The 6,000-nt window shown below is 41.4% G+C and overlaps 1 protein-coding gene across 1 annotated transcript in view; it reads left to right on the top strand.

Annotated features, from left to right (window-relative positions):
• The window catches only part of TPH2 (tryptophan hydroxylase 2), an 84,302-nt gene extending 78,302 nt beyond the window's left edge, over window positions 1-6,000 (top strand). The window contains exons 13-15 of the transcript XR_011807731.1: window positions 3,323-3,384; window positions 3,934-3,981; window positions 4,112-6,000. The gene's annotated coding sequence lies outside the window, so the exon portion shown is untranslated. The remainder of the gene's footprint in view (window positions 1-3,322; window positions 3,385-3,933; window positions 3,982-4,111) is intronic.

The raw sequence follows: 6,000 nt of genomic DNA on the forward strand, positions 1-6,000 counted from the left end.
ATGCCAAACTGCAAATATAGCAAATGTCATGGAATGAAAATATTTGCCAGCCCTCAGACAGCTTTGGGAGGGACAAAGGACAATATGCAGCAAGTGAACACACCACATCTCCACCACCCCAGCCTGCAAACTTGGCTGACATACAAGCTTTTGGCAAGGTGTCAGACTAGGAACAAGTTTCCTCTTCTCTTCCCGATTTTCAGGATGAAAACACTCTGATTCCTGCTTGGGTGTTTTTTACCTCCCCAATAGGATTTTTACCCTGGCTGGTGTAAACCACATAGCCCCAGCTGCAGCAGCTATGACAGTACTGGTGGGGACAGCTCTGCTGCTGCACGGATGCGCTGGGTTTCCATGGGAGCTCAGCCACTGAAAGCCTTTGAGGTGCACAAGAAGAGGAGGGTTAAGGGAGACTCTGATTAAAGTTCCATTTACTGATGCTCTTCACCAATTTATATCCAAGTGTTACATTGCTAATTAATGACTGCTCATGAAACACCGTGTGTCAGCAATGAATCACTTACTTTTGTTGCACTTCAGTAGTGTATCGTTAATGAGCAAGGACAACTCTTATAATTAAAGCCTAAAATAGCCCTGTCTGTAGGACACCATCAAGTGTTTATATCTTGCTGTAGTGGGTGGACCAGTTTATATCACTTTCCTGTCTTTGGTAGTTTTGTAAGAAGAAGGAAAAAAAAAAAGAAACAACCAAAAAACGAGGATTGAAAAAACATGGGGCAGTAATTTTTTTTTTCAACTATAGCAGGAAGAGGAATTGAATTGCATTTTGAAGCAAATAAAAACCTGCCAGTTACCTGGAGGAACCTTAAACTAAGACTCTCTTAATTATCACCTCTAATGGATGTCATCAAAGCTCAAAACTAATTAAAAAAATAAGAGGAAGAATTGGCCTGTTTAGCGCAGAGGGCAGTTTAGTGCCAAGTTACTGTTAAATCAGTAATTTTGTGCTCCTCAGCTGCAGGTGGCTGTGAAAACTAAGAAACAGAGTCAAGCCCTCTGTGAATGTACATAGGCAGCTGTTCGTTCTTTGAGCAACATTTTGAAAAAAATGCAACTGAACCAGTAAGGCAGTAAATAGCATTTCTCCTGCTTGACCTGGTCAGTGCTAGCACAGCTGGGATTTTGCATTTTCATTCATGAGAGGTGAGACTGAGCCTTTGGAGAACATTTGGTCTGTCCAGGCACCCTGCTTTCCTTTCTTCACAATGTTATTTTACATCACAGTCTGAACCGCTGATGCATACCGCTGATTTCTTCACAGATGGAAAAAAAGTCATATTTCTAGGAAAGTATCTACTGTTATCCAAATTACCCCATGTTAGTAGTGACAAGCAAAAATTACTGTTTTCCAGATTCAACAGGTGGAAAACTGGGTCCCACCCCTTTGCTATGGGGTAAATCTCTCTTGTGGACCTACTTATTTTGAAGAACATAAAGACGGAAGAAGGGGAGCGATCTATGTAGTCTATATTGAAAAAATGAGACAAAAAAAAAAGAAAGATGTGGAAAGGCAGACAGAAGAATGGACGTTTTTTTAGTGGTTAAGATACAAAATATTACAGTGTTTAAGGGTTTAATTTTGTAATGAAAAAACAGTTTCACAGAAACATTGGCATATGTCACACCACAACGGCCCTAACATCTCCCTCCTACACCTTTTTACACAAAATTATTTGGAAACTCAAGCTTCTGTGAAGGAACAAAAAAGCCTGACCGAAAGTTATGACCATTCCTGCTGGAGAAAGCAAGAAGTTACTTTTCCAGGAAAAGAACAATAAAGGTGAACATCCACTTTCCTTGGAACAGTTTCTGAATGCTTTCCTATTGTCACCAGACCCAGTCCTGCAGCTTTGCAGTAAGAACAACAAAAGCTCTCCCATTCTTGCTAGCACAACGGATCAGCATTTGTCCTCATCATTGTCTGTAGCAAGCAACAGGTAGACCCTTTGTATTGGCCTCATACAGAGATTAAAAAAACAACACACGAAATGAGGGTGTTTTCTGAAATGACTTCCACAAATTCTCGGAAAAGCTTTGTGAGTGCCTGACAAAGCCCTCCCTTGACTGCATAAAGCACAGTGGGATTGCCAGCTGTGTGTGCTCACAGTCTGGTTTAGGAAAAGCACTCAGCTCAGGTTGAGCAGGGAAGATCCGAATCTCCTTATTCTTGAAAACGCTGCAGCTCTCCCTGCCTGACATCTCTTGAATATTAAACTACGAAGACAGACCTGCTGCCTGCAGCTTATCCCCTTCACAGCCCCTCTGTGATCTCCAAAGACATCATGACACTGGATGGTTCCCTAATGATAAATTGGGGAATAATTCCTCTTGTCGACATCTGCTCCTTCACATTTGTTTAGCTTTTTGGATGCTGTTTGCTTGCGTCAACAGGAGTGTGGCTAACCACCCTCCCTCTGAGCGATGAGACGGTGAGAGAAGACCTTGTATGGAATTTATTGAGATATTTTTGGTCTCCAGACATCCCTGTTGGATAAGTCAAGGTTCTCTATAACTACAGAGTGGAGGCAGGGATAAAAGTGTGAGACTGACAGAGCATCTGCAAAATGGGCACTTTATGTTTTTAAAAAACATGCACTGTTGTGGAACAGAAGCATAATATATGCCATTAACATTAGTGTCATTGAGCAGCCTCTAAATTGCAGATTGGTGGGAAAAAATTGATATGAAAATGTAAACAAGAGAAAATGAAAACTGTAATAAGCTCTCTGCATAAGAAGGGCAATCTACAATTAAATATAAAGGCTAAACTGAAACAATGTGAAGGATGAGACATATTTCCTACTTTAAAGATAAGACTGATGCTGTCTCTAACCCCCAAAGCTGTGACAAAAACTTAATGGTGTGAAGCAGAGACGCCATGTCAGACTTCACTCTGCATTCCTGGCTTTGGATGATTTATCACTTGCAGCCATTCTGTTTGCCATTAATTAAGTAGAAAAGTTATTTTAGTAAGTTAGGTTGGCAGTGCTACGTCCCCTTCTGAGCTTGGTTGAAAGTGAAAACAAAAGGCCTTTGTTGCAGCCACTGTAAATTGAAGTTCCAAATGCATCCCTTTGCATTTGCACACTCATAAAATGTGTGTGTGGGGGGAGGGAAAGGCGGAAGAAAAAGCAAGCAGACTTGATTCTGTGCTGTAGGTGCTCCAACACTTGGTATAAATACGATTATAAAAACTGATTATCTCTTAACAAATAATCTACACGTATTGTAACACATCCATGAGGATATATATGGTCTGGATGGGATTACAAGTGAGTTCTGTCGTTGTTTCATCTGACAGTGCCCATAAGAGCCTAGAGTTGTGCTTTGGAGGACAGCAAACTATTGACGACCAAAGGATGGGTGAGTGACACCAGATGCTGAGGGCTGGCTGGACGTGCCCCCTGGGAGGCAGTGCTCAGCAAAGCAGGTTATTTCTTGGAACTGGAGCTGTCTGCCAGCCAGGCTCTGTCTATAGCTCTGACTGCTTTGGAAATGTCAATAATGTCAACCAGAATGGGAGGCTCATGAGCAAGGAAGACAGAGCATCTTGCTGAGCTATGGCAATAATGAATTTGCTGCCGAATGTGAGTTACCACTGCCTACCTGCACAGCTTTCAGAGCTGAGTGGAAAACACATCTTTTTACACAACTTTCATGATGACATGTCTATTTGTTCATCTTCATTCCCATTCTGTGGGAAACTGGAAACCTGGATAAGCATTTATTTATGGCAAAAAAATGTTTTTTCTCAACATTGTTGGGAATGCTTTCCTGCTTCTCCTGTTGTGTTAGAGTGCTTGTCCTTTTCTGTTTCTTCTTTTTTTTTTTTTAATTTTATTTTTAAATCTTTTCTTCTGCTCACATACTATTAAATTACTCATCCATATTATTTTTCTTAATGTTATATAGGAAGAATGAAGAATTTACTCCAATAAAGACAGCTACAGAGGTGTCAGGGTAAATGGATTTCTTGTGATTCAAACCATGCTGGGGTACAAAATACAAAAGACAAAATTGATGTATGATGTGGCTTTTTGTTTTTCTGTCAGCCACTTACAAGGTAAATCCTTCCTTTATTCTTGTACAGTGATGGCAAATTGAAGACAAGACTTGTTTGGGAGATCCAGAAGACTAGGCAGTACTCAAGCCCAGGATGTGGAAGAAGATCTTGTCCCTCTGAGCATCGGAAGGTCCCACTGAGCCCTCCTACCAGAGCATCCCCATGCTGGTGGGAGACGTGTGGTATGATTGAGCTGAGAAAGAATACCAGAGGCATAACAGATAGTGTGTGTTAGATACCATGAACAGCTTTCAGTCTTTTCTCACAATGTGTATCTGCTCTTTCCCATGAGTATCTCTGAGAACCACTCTTTGTACGGGCAGTGAACATTCAAACCCAGCTGGGGGCTTCGCGTCACCCTCCTGCTATAATGGTGGGTGGTTTTGGGCAGAGCTGAGCCTGGACCCTGCCTTTTACCAAGCTGCTGAATGTTTGTCACAAGGCATTTCCCAGTATAACTCATTTCTCTTCCTACCTGGAGCAGTGTATGTGCAGTCCATGCATGAACCTCAGCCAGCCAGGCCCTTTGGATGTGGGTGGGCAGTGCATGGCTCAGCCCTGCAGCTTCTGACCTGTGTGGGGACTGTCCTGCTGAGGATACCTCTGCCCACTCCAGTGTAGCAATGCTATGCAAAGGAGAAATCTAGTTTTTATTCAGGCTGTGTTCACGATTTACATGCTCCTGCCTAACTGCACACCGAAGAGCTGCTTGGCAGCTCCTCGTGCTGAACTTTGGAGGAGGCAGTCCACAGCAGGAGCTCGGGGTGCATTAACTAAACCCTCTGCTCCTGGAGTCATCACTAAAATTTAAGTAATCCAGACAATTTCTCAACTCCCAGCACAGCTCATTAAGAAGTATGGCTCCCTAAGAGCACCAAACACAACGCGGGATACCTTGTATGTAGTACTTTCATATGCTGATTTTAACAGCTCTCTGAAAAAGAGTTTCAATTACCATTTGCCTGCTTGGGAGAGGCTTTCTCTCCAGCTTTCTGAGCCCTCCCAACTCCCTGCTTACAGGCCAGGGTTTGGTTTCTGCTCAAGGAAGTTCAGTCCCCACGCAAGAGCCACCAACTCCAGCTCCTGCCAGAGCACATGTGATGAGCGTGGGGAAGCACCTGGGGTCCTCGGAAGATAACACCCTCACAGAGAGGTAATTGTAACATCCAACAGAATTTCCCAATGCCAGAACTGCTTGCTTTTCTAAAAGTTAGAATTTTAGCTGGTTGAATTGAGGATACATGATGGGAAAAAATTAGTCTTAATGGAATATTCTTTAAACATTTTATTATTGCTTTTTGTATTGAAGTGTCTTACTCTATCTCATGAGAACCATCGTTAGACATTTTGACATACTGTCTGTTCAATTCAGAAATTAACACAGAGGTTTTAATAAATGTAAGATAAACCCAGTATGAATACAGGGATACAAAACAATTATCTTGTTCTCCAGTCAAGAAGAGGAACATGGAAAAGCCTGTCTGAAGATTACAAAGTTAAGGTCAAAAAAAAAAAAGAAAAAAAAAAGATGAAAGTATGAGCACTGATATCATTGCCTTGAATATTATGAAATTTGTTTTATGACATTTGGCTGTAATCACAATTAGCAGTACTCAGGGCTGTTTGCTTGGCTGTGTGTGCAAATCTGAATGTGTGTATTTAAGAGAGTAATAGTGGCTGTATGAATTAATTTTCTTGTGAAGATCTGATTGCTCCGCCTGTTATAGTCTGTCTACATCCTATGTTCCCATCAAGTGTTGCCGATTAGTTCACAAAATGTAATTGAAGAATGAAAATAGAAGAGCAAAATGTCTGATTTATAGACTGAATTGGTTATGCCCTGTGATTTTTTTTGATGCTGGTTTAAATATTCTGTTATTAAATTGATTAAATAATTAAATGCTGCTATAAACATG

This window comes from Anas platyrhynchos, chromosome 1, assembly GCF_047663525.1.
Source record: "Anas platyrhynchos isolate ZD024472 breed Pekin duck chromosome 1, IASCAAS_PekinDuck_T2T, whole genome shotgun sequence".
Taxonomy (NCBI): Eukaryota; Metazoa; Chordata; class Aves; order Anseriformes; family Anatidae; genus Anas; species Anas platyrhynchos.